The sequence below is a fragment of the Gastrolobium bilobum genome, unplaced genomic scaffold (assembly GCF_033153095.1).
Source record: "Gastrolobium bilobum isolate Gb01-03AN ecotype WA unplaced genomic scaffold, APGP_CSIRO_Gbil_v1 utg36104, whole genome shotgun sequence".
Taxonomy (NCBI): domain Eukaryota; kingdom Viridiplantae; phylum Streptophyta; class Magnoliopsida; order Fabales; family Fabaceae; genus Gastrolobium; species Gastrolobium bilobum.
Genome location: NW_026899283.1, coordinates 22,816 through 37,443, shown reverse-complemented (window position 1 = coordinate 37,443; position 14,628 = coordinate 22,816).

The window sequence follows — 14,628 nt, the reverse complement described above, 5'->3', positions numbered from 1 at the left end:
GACTATATATATCTCAACGTGGCTACTCCAATTAAGAGGGAAATATAACTATGATAATTTTTTTCATCGTTAGTCGTCAATGTCGGCTTGTGATTTGTGTCTCTTATTTTGACAAGTACTATGTGGTCACTGATATGGTTCCTGTTCGTTGTTTTTGGGCCTAGACCTGGGCTGGGCTTTTCTCATTGGTTTCATTATCATTGTTTTTAAGTATCGTGAAGCATGTGAAGTGTAGGAAAGTTCTCTTTTAACAAAGCATGTGAAGGGTAGTTTCTTTATTGACCAATGTTTCTTAGTCTTAAACTGATTGAATTATGACCAGACTTTCATATTACTCTTATAACAAAGCAGAGTTTTTAAGGATTTTTGGATTCTTTCTTGTTACGTATTAAGATGATAATGTTATATTATAAGAGAAAAGGACGCAAAATTAAAATTAATAGTAAATGTTGGGTTAATCGTATTATTACTTAGAAAGATAAAATAACTGTCGAGAGGTCTTTGAATGTATAATTCGATAGTTGAATTTGTCAATCATTGATTATTTATCTTAGTACACTCTTGTGCTCTCTTATACGAGGTAGAATCCTTTGACACCTCATCTGAGAGCCGTTAAATCAAAAAGACTAATAGTGTCACATGCTTAAAAATTAGAGTCGTTGATATTTTTTTATCTAACGGCTCTCAGATAAGGTTTCAAATTTCAAATTTCAAATTTGACACTATGTCAAAGAATCCTATATATATATTTTCTCTATAATCCAATATCATGAATGAGGTGTTATAATAAAATATCTTAACTTTTAAATGACTAAATATTTATGTTTAGCTTTTCTTATCTATGCTCTTTGGGCACTATCTCAAAATTCAATACGGTAAAAATTCCTCTTTTATCTTAAAGTACTTCTGTTTTCTATATTTAATGCCTGCAAGAGCAAGATGAGTTCTCCCTCCTATTCTTTTTGCCCATACATTGTTTGTTTCTCACTGTTGTTGTTGTTCTTTAATTTATATTTATTCTTGACAGATATACTTATCGTGACGATGCAAGCGAACATATGGAGATATTTTTCAAGAACTTTTTCGTTTTCAAGTTTCTAGCTATATAGCATATGTTAGTATTTAAATATTGAGTATTATTGAACGATGATCTGGATTCAGATTGTGGAAGTATGCCATTAGCTTCGGTGAGAGTTTATTTCAAGTGATTTATAAATGAAGAACTATAACTTCATCTATTTCATTCTTCTTCTTTTTTGACAATTTTTGATCTATAATGACATTAATTTCTGAACTCAAAGCAATTTTTCTTTTAGGAAATATTTGATCTAATTATCACTTTTAATTTAGGGTTCGTTTTTTCTAATGTTACTTTAGATAACTTTATCTATTGTTCGCTGAAACGACGTCGTTTTGGGGCGAAAATCATGGTGTATTTGTAATTTTAATTTGTTTCAGGGTTATAATAGTATTTATCATTCTAATTTTTTAATTTTTCAACATCAAAACGACGTCGTTTTGGCGAACATTAGACAGAATTGTCTAAAGTAACATTAGATACTTTTTTCCCTTTAATTTATTCTTCTACTTTTTTGTGCCTATTGTATAAGTGCCTATCGTAATTCAATGTAATTAGGCATTGGAAAACTATGCTTTGCATGCTCACATTGGGAATATGAATCAGAAGAGAAATTGATCGCTTTTCAATTTCAAAATATAATACAGGCATAAGGAGCTTTTTATCTTCCAATAAATTTATCGTAATTAGCCTTGAAACCAACGTCCTATAAAAAACAAAAGTGAATATTCCAGAAGCCAACAAATTGTTTTAAAAAAACAACAACTCCAAAATATTCAATTCCAAACTATAATACAAAAAAAGAAAAAAAAATTGTATCAGTACTTTTTTTTAAAATGTTTAACATAAACATTTTAAATATATATGTATAACCAATTACAAAAAAATAAAAATTTTAATAGGTGGAGAAAGAGTCAGTATTTAATGTTTCTGTGGTGGAAAATAATAATAATAATAAATTTAATACAAAATTAGACATTAAACAAAAAATTATTTAATATTATAAAAATATATGTATAGTTGTTAAAAAAATTAAAAATGAAATTTAAATGAAAAAATTAAGAAATTACATATTTAAACTTTAAAAGAAAATAAATTAAAAGTTTAACTTAAAAAAATAATACAAATATGAAAAAAAATTCCGTACAAGTATTTTTTAACAGAAAATTTTAAATATATAGCTATAACAATATAAAAAATATAAAAACTACATATTAAAAGATAAAAAAAATTATTTTTTTAAAAAGATGTATAACTAATACAAAAAAAGTACATTTATCATTCTGTAAAAAATAAATTATAAAAATTTAATTACCATAAAAATAAATATTGATTCAGTAACCAATGACCATCCAATTTCTATATAGTAAAAGGATTTTTGTCATTAAATATTTTACAAACTTTTATTAATGCATACATTGTTCAACTTTACCTGTATTAAAACATATAAAACACAAATACAAAACATTGACTGTCCAGTGTCTCCACTCATTTCCAGTATCCAATCCAAGAAGAAAGCACAATTATTGCATGAGCTTATATCTTGCCAAAAATTTCTATATATACGATATAACCCCACATTTTTTTATAATAACATCAAAACAAGTTTCATTGATAGTGTGCTTGCGCAAGAATGGTTTGTGGTGAGAGAAGAATTATTTTAAGAGTGTATTCAATTAAGATTTTAAAAAATTATTTTTGAATACAAAACGACTAATATTCAATTCGGGATTTTAAATAATTTAAAAAAGTCATACATTAATATATTATTCATTTAAGAAAACTAAGATTTTAAATAAGAAATAATTTTCTTTTGGTATTCAAAAACTTGCCAATCAGATCGCGATAAATGAAAGTCTATCTCTAAAAACTACTAAAAGAAGCCTTGTCAAATATTATAATGATTAATTTTTAATAAAAAATAAAGAAAAACATATATCCACTAATTTTTTTTAACTATTTATCATCAAACTTCAAAGGAGACAAAATTTCGCATAATATTTGAGATGAAATAATCTATTTCCTTATATTTTTTTTTATTTTTTTTAACAATCTATATATAAAAATGAATTTCGTTATTTGACAAGTTTCCTGACATGTCGCTCTCTCCTTCAATATTCACTTTGTGTTCACACTTGAAACCATTTAAAATCTTTCCTCCTTTAGTAAATTTTTAAATTCAAAATCTAAACTTCATATAGATGGGAAAGAGTTCAACATTAATTAGAGACAGATATCTGTATTAATATCTCACTACTTTTTCAAATGCGAATTTTAAACTTGATATAGGTGGGAAAGAGTTCAGAATTATTAGGTGGCAAACATTTGTACTAATATCCCATTGTTTTTTTTTTAAATTTTAAACATGATATAGGTGGAAAAAGAAGTTCAACATTTTTTGGGGACATCCGAATATCCCACTATTTTCTTAAAATTTGAATTTTAAACTCGATATAGATGGAAAAATAGTTCAACATTTTTTAGTGGCAGAGAGCTATATCAATATCTCACTACTTTCTACATAGGTAATTGTAAACTCTATTAATGCTGCATAAAAAAATATTATTTTGTTAAGCGCTTATTCGTGATGAATAACAATATTATTTGGAGAATGGGCGCATTTACCACTACTTTCTTAATGAAAAATTATTAAGCCTATTAATAATATTTATCATTATGTCTATTGGGTGAGAAAATATTTAACATTTAAAATTAAAAAATTTTAAATTTGAAATTCAAACTTGATAGGTGAAAAAGAATTCAGCATTTAATGATTCCAAATACTTTCTGCATAAGAATTTGTTAAACATATTAATAGTATTTATAATTATATCTATTGGGCTTAATTATTATACCTTTTAGGATTAATTAATTTTGTTGCTGCAAAAAACAAACCAAACCTTATTTTGTTAGATGCTTTAAAAAATAAGTTTTACTGAAATAATATTTTAATGCTATTTACGATTACATTTTTCCAACCCATTGAGTAGTTAGCTTTAAAAATGTGTTTTAATTATAAAAATATGTTTAGAAGCTTATGATAATTAAATAATTTTTTCATTAAACTAAAACCTAAAAAGTGTAGCTTTAATATTTTCTAAAAAATAACTTCTAATTGTTTGAAAAAAATAAGTAATATTTAATTTTAAGAATCATAAATAATTTATATTTTTGTAAAAAGCCACAAATCTTTGCAACAAATAATTATTTTTTATTATTAATAACTCAAATAAAATGAACGACCATTCAGTGACCAGTTCCGCGATTATATTTTTGGTGTTATAAGAGTATGTATTCCCTTATTAAAAATAGAAAAAAGTGAGATTTAGACGACAATAATCATAAAAGGGTTGGTAAAATAAGAAAAATTGATTATATGATTTTTTTCCAAATTTAATAAAAAATATACTGAACCTTAAGTATTATGTGGGAGAACTGAAAATATTTTCATGTTTTGCGAGCCTGATCATGGTATTTGGTAATGCTAAAAGCTTAATGAATCTTTTGAGATATGCTGATATATGCATGTTGTAAGAGATAAATAAAGAATATATGATTAGAAATAATGATTTTTATTAGTAAAAAAACGTAAATACCTCAATTACATAATTTGAGCTTAGTTGATTTTGATTTTTTCTTAGTACAATTGATTTGGTTTTGAGTGGAGAAAAATATGAGAGCTTTGCATGATTCGTTTGAGATTTTTCAGAACATTGATTCTCTATGGATACTGCGGAAAATTAATCAAGGCCTAGATTTTTTTAGGTATTTGTGCTAAAATTTCGGATGCTGAATAATCAAGTTTTCTACGCGAAATAGACAATGAAGTGAATAAAAATTCTAACTTAAAAAAATCATAAAAAATCTTGATTAAATCGATTTGATTGAAAAAGAATCATAAAATTTCAGATTTAAATGGTAAAACATTTAAATCATATCATATCTACTTACCAAAAAAAAAAAAAATCACATTATATCTTTAATGCTGACTTAACCGCCTATTTAAATGAAAGCTTACCCTAAGTTATTTTTAGCCGCGCTAATTTCCACTCTCCACTATCTATAGCAAAAAAGCTTTCAAATCAATCTCCAATTCTAAGAGAGAGAGGTGGTGGCTTCAAGTTCGCTGGAAATTGACGATGTTTTCCACCGCAAAGCAGGTGTTTCCGGTGGACTACGAGACCGAAGTGTGGCAGCGTCTTTTGGAAGCTTCTCACTCTGGCGATCTGAGCTCCGTCGTAGACTGAATTTCCGATCCCTTGGTGGACGTCAACTTCGTCGGCGCCGTCACCTTGAGGATCCGAAGGACCGAGTTGGTTCTGCACCATGAATCGCCGAGTCAGGTACGCGTCGAGTTCACGCCTTTGTTTCTCGCCGTTCATGCTGGAAATGCAGATATCGTGAGGAAATTACCGGTAATCAATAATGCCTTGTTTGTGTGATTGTTCAGAACGTTGATTCAAGTTTTGAATTTAAACTGTTTTATTGACTGTGCTTTTTTTGGTTTTTTTTTCCTTTGATTTTGAAACTGTTCGAGTGCGTTTTTTCCTTCTTTTATGCGTCTTGATCACCGGGTTTTGGAAAATTATCACTAACATTGAAGTCTGTTTGAATAAAACGTGTGTTATTAATTGTTGTTAACTTAATGCTAATCTCTCATTCAAAGCTTATTGAATGATTCACGTTTTATTATTATTATTTATTTATTTTTGGTAATTGCTCAATGAAATGCGTTTCGTTTTAGCGTGGTTGGGACAGCGTATTTCGTAAGAGTATATATGTATTTTTTTTTTTAAAATGTATTTCCCAAAAAAATAAAAAATAAAAAAATCTTATGTTCTTATTTATGAGTTGCAATCACATAATATTTGGTTTCCCTTTTTGTCTGTATCTACTTAGTCTCTTGCACTAGTTTCTAACAGTATACTCAAAACATGGTAAAAAAAAAAATTGAAGTGTGTAAAGAATTTTATCATAAATTTGGAAAAGAAAGAGGATAAATTTTTTCCTGCAGTCTTGTTACAGTTTATAATTGTAAGGAAATAAAAGGTTGAATTTCATACAGTATTTTTAAAGATTCCACAATGCCATAATGGTACCGCTGAACAGTGATTTAATACAGTATCAAGGTAGCATTTTGCAATTGTTTTGACCGGTATAATATGGCGCAATAAGAAGTTAGCAATTAGAACAAACTCTGTCACAAGTTCATCGCGTAAATCCTTATTGTGTTTGATTCATGGTAAATAATTTGGAAGATATTGCCACATTCAGATACTGTTTTCCCCACCTGCCCCTTACATTGTGAAAACTATATGTCCTAATCAAATGCCAGTATTGTTGGCTCCGTAAAACTTCTTCAAAGTTCATATATTCAATCCTTGTCTATCGTTTTTGCAAAAAGAGTAAACTTTCTAGACGAATTGTCTTCTTTCTAGAGCGCAATTGACACTGACAGGTCCTCGCCTAACTTTCTGAGGCAAGTGCAAACCAATGAATATTTACTCTAGTTGTAGTATTTAGCTGCCAAGGTTCAAGAGAAATTAAATAAACCTGTGATTGAACTTTTTCGTGAGTACTTCTCAATTACTGCTTATGCTAAAACATGGGACTATATTGTCAATGGCAGTGTCGCGTGGATACGAGTGCTGCAGATCAGTTGCTTTTCCAGTCACTTAGGCCTTCTCCCTACACAAATGTGGATTGTACTGCACTTTTTGCCGCTGTAATTCATAGACAGGTCCCTGTCGTGGGTTTACTAATGAAGGTAATATTTTACCTTGCCTTCTTCCAACCTTTGACTATTATTACAATTTATTGGTGCATGAGAATACGGTGTCAATCGGGCCTTGCACCACGCCCCAGCTCTCTCTTATTCGGTTGAGGCTCCATATATGCCCCACCCACAACCGGACCAGCGTGCTCGCAACCCTGATGTAAGGATAACAATCGCTCATACGTCAGGACGCAACAAACCGTTGACCGATAACTTGCGGTTAACCCCCATACCCCTTGGTTTCAAAGGCCCATCCAACATTGCCACATATATTGGCGACACAGACCCTTTTGAGTGGGTCCAGAAGTTTGAAGCGGCCATGACCCTTCATGGAGAGACGGATCTTCTTATGTGCAAGACTTTCCCCACACTTCTGGGAGGGAGAGCACTGACTTGGTACACCATTCTACCCAGTGGGACGATTTGGCCAACAAGTTCCAGTCTCACTTCGCAACCAGTCGCCCCGTTCCAAAGTTCGTTCATTCCCTTAAAAAAATTCACCAACAATCACGTGAGTCCCTTAGATCTTTTTTAGACCGCTTTGACAAAGAGGCTTTGCAGGTGCAGGGTTTAGACCCCAAGGTGCAGGTACACATACTCCTTTCAGGCTTGCGACAGGGAGCTTTCGCTTACGAACTCGCCCGACATGAAATCACCGACTTAGAAGAAGTCAGGAAGAAGGCCCAGGAATTCATGAGAATTGAAGAGTATAAAGGGAGTCGAGTTGATGACGCCTAAAACCAAGAAACGACTGTCAGCAAGAGTAAGAACCAAGTCGAAGAAAGCAGGAAGAGTCACAAACCATTTAATCATGCCAGTCGCCCTTCAGAACGTGGTTCATCAGGCGCCAGTCACACAGTGTCCTGCAAACGGAGTACAAAGAAGAGCCCAAGAGCAACCAACGACCCCAACAGCCAACCAGAGAAGTCGCCGCGTACTGCAAGTTCCACCGTAGCAACGGCCACAGTACTGAGGAGTGTAGACACCTCAAAGATGAGATTGATGAGCTCATCAAGGGTGGTGCTCAAAGGCGTAGCCGAAGGCGTCCTACCTTCCGACCAAAAAGAAGCTAGAAAAATCATAAGAAGAAGTGCACATTTCTGCATGGTACACGGGCGATTGTACAAGCGAGGACTCTCAACCCCACTCCTGAAATGTCTGAACCCCGACGATGTTCAGTACGTGTTAGAGGAAATACATGAAAGGATCAACGGCCACCACATGGGCGGTCACTCACTAGCAAAGAAGGCGCTGAGAGCTGGATTTTATTGGCCAACCGTGGAGCGTGACGCCTATGAGCATGTCAAAAAATGTGAAAAATGCCAGAGGTTCGCCAACGTACACAAAGCCCCACCTGAAGAATTGACGTCAATCACATCACCGTGGCCTTTCTACAAGTGGGGGATTGACATTCTGGGTCCCTTTCCTATGGCGGCCGGCCCGGTGCAATGGTTAATTGTCGCCATTGACTACTTTACCAAGTGAGTAGAGGCACAACCCTTGGCCACAATTACATCTCAGAGGGCAAGGAAGTTCTTCTGGAGGAGCATTGTATACCGTTTCGGTATTCCAGCGGAAATTATCACAGATAATGGTACCCAGTTCACCGACGCCAAATTCTGGGAGTCAATGAGCAGTCTGCAGATCCGACATCACTTTGCTGCAATTGAACACCCCCAGTCCAACGACTTAGTGGAATCGGCCAACAAAATGCTAGCCAAAGGAATTAAGAAGAAGTTAGAAGAACACAAGGGGGTGTGGGTAGACAACCTCGACAACGTGCTGTGGGGATACAGGACAACAACACAATCGTTATGCTGTCATTGTGCGCATACACACACCCCATTGGCTAACGCCGTTATAGTATTCTGCGCACAGTGATCTGCTTGACTCAAGGGTATCTCATTAATAGATACTTTGGAGAGGGCACTAGATCCAAGATAAAAGCACCAGCCTATTGGGCTGGACATCTCTGTCTCAAGGACAGAACACTGGCGCCGTTTGAGTCCTACAGTTACTCGCAATGATGGAAAACCCATCATTGCGACTCCTCGAAATTCGAAGAGACATCCCATGTGTCAGAAAGACAAAACACCCTTTGCGGAATGTAAGAGGATGGGTACCTAACTCTTTACCTTGGCGACACCAGTCAGTGTGACACCCTAAATTGGAACCTTGGCGACACCAGTTCGTGTGACGCCCAGATCCTTTTCCTAGACGATACTAGTCAGGATGACGCCCAAACTGGTCAGCGTGACGCCCTAAACCGGGTACCTCGGCGACACCAGCCAAGAGACGCCCAAAGACCGTAACTTGGCACCAACACTAAGAGCGGACGTGGACCCTCCCATCCACCAACGCTGCGACGCGTCCTAGGGGAAGCACCGAAATGTCCCATTTCGGGACCCCAACCCCCAAAGGCAGTCGCCCCAGATGTCGTTAAAGGGAACTGCCCCCGTTTGAAATACCTGACACCACCATGGGCATCACTGCTATCATAGCAGCGCCTGTCACGCCCCACGTCATCTGCTATCAAGAGCGGACCCCAAGAAGGGTTGACCCCCTCCTCACCAACCCGTTGGAGGCTCATACAACCTCCCTATAAATATCCCCGTTGGGCACACCAAGGGGATCTAATGTATCGTTATTTTGCGCATTTACTTTGAGTCATACTATTTCTTACTTATCTATTGTTGATTGCTTGTTATACTGGGCAAAATACCTCTTAGCCTGGTCTGTACCTGTGTTAAGGGTATTATCCATACAGTGACTCATCCCTGAAGGGAACATAGTGGGCTTATAGATCCCTACGATACATATATCAATCAAGGATACTAATCCTAATACGACAGCATAGCAAGCAGTCCTGGGCCCTCACCAGAGGCACCAAAGGCCCATCCACACTACCCACAGGTAATCTCTATAAATACAAGGTAAACCCTAAAGGTAAGATAGACTCTCTTTTACTGTTATGCTGTTACTATGCGCACACACACACCCCATTGGCTAACGCTGTTATATTATTCTGTGCACAGTGATCTGCTTGACTTAAGGGTATCTCATTAATAGATACTTTGGAGAGGGCACTAGATCCAAGATAAACGCACCAGCCTATTGGGCTGGACATCTCTGTCTCAAGGACAGAACACTGGCGCCGTCTGTGGGGAATTCATCTTCATTGAATTGGAAGTCCCCACTAACCTGACAAAGGATGGCAATCCAGATAAGGAGTAGTAGCCAACAGCCACCCCAGAACTAGAATCAACAGTTGGATTCGGTCCTGGAAGAGGTAAATCAGCCTCAGAACCAGATCGAAAACAACGTGGACTATGACCATGTCCAGGTTGAGGATGACATCTCAGACACCGGCGAATGCAGCAAACCCAAATCCAGGGAACGGGGCTGCAGAGGGCCAAAATGCTCAAAACCATCTGGCATAGGCCAATGGCCATGAGGACCGGAATAAGACTCATCATGACCAGAATGCTCAGATCGTCCGAGGACGTGTGGAACCCGGCGGATACAGAAGGAAATACAGTAGGGAGCAGTACAACAACAACCCTTTTACTGGTGAAATATTGAACGCTCCCTTCCCGGAGGACTTCGACTCGGCACGTCTGCCAAAGTACGATGGGAGTCAAGATCCACAAGTCCATATAGACGCTTTCGACATGGAAATGTATATCCGAGGAATTGACGAACCCCTCATATCCCGGATATTCGCCATAACCTTGACTGGGGCAACTCAGGCGTGGTTTTCAACTCTTCCTGCTAATTTCATAGGCTCATTCGAGGAATTCGGACAAAAATTCTTCTTAAACTTTGCAACCAGCAAAAAGCATCCCAAATCCGAGTTGGCTCTCAGAAAGATACGACAACAACCCGGAGAAACCCTCTAAAAATATCTTAATCGGTTCAAAGGTGCTGCATTGCAGGTCCCCGGGTTGCAAGAGAATGTCCACGTACACCTCATTGTGGCTGGTTTGGATGGTGCTTCGAGGCTAGCCAGGTCGGTCTACAAGGACCCGGTGAGGACGTTGGAGGAATTCAGAACTCGTTCGAAGAAATATCTCGAACTGGAGCAAATAGAGATTGCAAATGCATAATCTGAAGAGGGCAAAAGAGTTAGCCCGAGAAGGAGGAGTCCAGCCCCAAAGGGGAAAGAACGGGTAGACAATAAGAAAAAAGACCCACGCGCCAGAGTCCCAGACATGAAGGATTGGGTTGGAAGATATGACAAGTATACGCCGTTGAATGCGTCGCGCTCTAAAATCTGGAGGGAAGTAGCAATGACGTAAATGAAGAAGGTGGACAGACCCCGACCTATATTTGAAAGAGGAGGTTTGGATAAGTCCAAATAATGTTCCTTCGATGATGGGCCGGGCCACACAACTGATCAATGTTGCGATCTTCGAGATGCGGTGGAGAAATTTGTGAGTGATGGACGATTGCGTCAATACGTGATCAAAACCCAAGGGTCCAAAAACAACAAAAGGAAGGCGGGGAACAGAAATAGAAGTAAAAGCCTGGCTCCGGAAAAGAAAAACAAGGAGGAAAGGAATCAAAAAAACGATTCCAACCGTGATGAGTTTCCGAAAGCGGAATTTGATTGTAATGTAATTAGTGGAGTCATGGGGGGTGGAGGAGACACTGTGAGTGCCAGAAGAAAATACTTGAAAGAGGTACTCTCTATTCGAGACCGTCCTAAATTCAAGGAAGACCTGACCAAGCCGGACCCTCCCCTTTTGTATTTCACAAAAGAGGACATGCATGGTGTGATGCCGGGTTAGGAAGATCTTCGGGGATGTTGGGAGTTGTGCCGACATCATACTCTGGCACGCTTACAAAAAGATGAACCTGGATGAGGAAGACCTCAAACCATGGAAGACGAATCTGATAGCTTTTAATGGAGAGCATACACCTCCTAAAGGCTACATCGACCTCAGGTTAACCTTAGGAACCAAAGAAGCGTTCAAATCAGAACGGGTTAGGTTCATCGTGGCTGATTTTCCGTCAGAATATAATATAATTCTGGGAAGACCAACCATACACCAGTGGGACATGCTGGTTTCTACAAAGCACCAGAAGATAAAAATTGTGAGTAGCAAGAATGAAATAATCACTATTGCTGGAGATCAGAAGGAATCCAGGGGTTGCTACTTTGACACAGTCTAAGAAATCGAAGGCGGGTATTCGAGTCCACCCCGGATTCGCCCAGGAGACAAACTCGGCAAAAACACAACTCCCCAACACTCAAGTAAGTCGATCAACTTGGTTGAACTAGACATGAGAGAAGAAGTAATCCCGAGACCTGAGCCCGATGGTGAATTAGAAGATCTTGCATTGGGGAAAGAACCCGGTCAATTTACACGAATTGGTAAGACCATAGACATTCCTATCAAGCAAGAGTTGAATCGGTTCCTTGAAAACAACACGGATGTGTTTGCATGGAGATCATCAGAGATCCCGGGGGTAGACCCTGCCTTCTGCTGCCACAAATTGGCAGTCTATCCCGGATCCTCACCGGTTCTCAAAAGAAAAGGAAACTGGGTCCCAAAAGGAAACAAGTCCTGGAAGAACACGTGAAGGAATTACTAGAGGTGGGGTTCATTCGAGAAATACAATATACAACGTGGCTGGAAAACGTGGTGATGGTGAAAAAATCAAATGGGAAGTGGAGAGTCTGTACCGATTATACGGACCTGAACAAGGTATGCCCAAAAGACTCCTACCCCATGCCCAACATAGACCAACTGGTAGACAATTCGGCTGGATTTCAATTGCTGTCATTCATGGATGCATATTCTGGTTACAATCAGATTCCAATGTACCCAGGAGATCAAGAAAAAACTGCCTTTATTGCTGAAAAGGCTAACAACTGCTACAATGTAATGCCATTTTGGCTTAAAAACTCAGGGACAACTTATCAAAGGATGATGAATAGGGTGTTTAAAGATCAGCTGGGCAAAAATGTGGAGGTATACATTGACGATATGATTGTCAAGTCTTTTGATATCGCAAACCATGTCCAGGATCTTGAGCAAACTTTTCAAAAACTCAGGAAATATCAAATATGCCTAAACCCGGCAAAGTGTGCGTTCGGAGTTCTGGCAGGGAAGTTCTTGGGTTTCTTGCTAACCCATAGAGGAATTGAAGCGAACCCTGACAAATGCAAGGCAGTACTTGATATGAAAGTACACCAAAACAAAAAGGAGGTTCAACAGTTAACCGGACGATTAGCTGCACTAACCCGGTTCCTGCCAAAGTCTGCTGAAAATGCCCTCCCATTCTTTAAACTATTAAAGAAGGAAGCAATTGAAGGGTGGAACCCGGCGTGTCAAGACGCGTTCGAGAAAGTCAAGAAATGCTTAGCAACTCCGCCAGTGCTCTCAAAGCCAAACCCAGGAGACATTCTAATCCTGTATCTGGCTGTGGGGAAGGAGGCAATAAGTGTTGTTCTGATCAAAGAAACTAATGAAGGCCAAGAGCCGATTTATTTTGTCAGTAGAGCTTTACAAGGTGCAGAGGTCAGATATAAAAAGTTAGAAAATGTGGCCTTTGCTTTGTTGGTCACGGCCAGGAGGTTACGACCATACTTTCAAAGGCATCAAATAATTGTCAGGACCAATCAGCCTATAGGGAAGCTGTTGCATAAGCCGGACCTGGTAGGAAGAATGACCAACTGGGCAATTGAACTCAGTGAATACGACATAACATATGAAAGTCGGAAAGCCATCAAGTTACAAGCTCTGGCCGACTTCATAATGGAACTGACGCCTGTAAACCCGGAACATGAGGAATTCGGTGATAAATGGAAGGTCTATGTGGATGGATCCTCCAACAATAAAGGAAGTGGGGCTGGAATCATATTAGAAAGCCCAGAAGGAGTAACAATTGAACATTCCTTGAACTTGGGGTTCCCAACTTCAAATAATCAAGTCGAATATGAAGCTCTGATAGCCGGGTTGATGCAGGCTAAAGAACATGGAGCTAGAAATATTCAAATCTTCAGTGACTCGCAGCTGGTAACTTCACTAATAGAAGGAAAGTACCAGGCTAAAGGTCCTTTGCTAATGAAGTACCTAAGTAGAGTGCAAGAAAAGATGGCCGACTTTGATGAGGTGCGGGTTACTCACATCTCTCGAGGGGACAATAGCCGAGCTGACATCTTGTCAAAATTAGCAAGCACCAAAAGTCCGGGTAACCACAGAATTGTGGTTCAACAAATCATAACAATGCCGAGTTGTGTGATGGTGATAACCTCAACACATGACTGGAGGAAACCTATAGTAAATTACCTGGAGAAAGGAATATTGCCAGAAGATCATCTGGAAGCTAGAAAGCTGGTCCGAGATGCGGCATAATACACAATTGTGGATGACCAGCTATTTAGAAAGGGTTTGCACAACCCCATGCTAAAATGCTTGAGCTCGGATGGAGTAGAATATGTCCTCACCGAGATGCATGAAGGAATCAACGACCATCACATGGGAGAAAAAGCCTTGGCTAGAAAGGCCCTTAGAGCAGGCTATTACTGGTCGACAATGGGGGTAGACTCTAAAGAACACGTCAAGAAATGTGACAGCTGTCAGAAACATGCCAAGTTAATCCTTTCACCACCACCTGAATAGCTGAAAAGCATCTCGGCTCCATGGCCCTTCTTCAAATGGGGAATGGATTTACTGGGACCCTTCAAAGCTACTTAGGGACAACTTAAGTGGCTGATTGTGGCTGTGGATTATTTCACAAAGTGGATAGAAGCAGAACCAGTCAC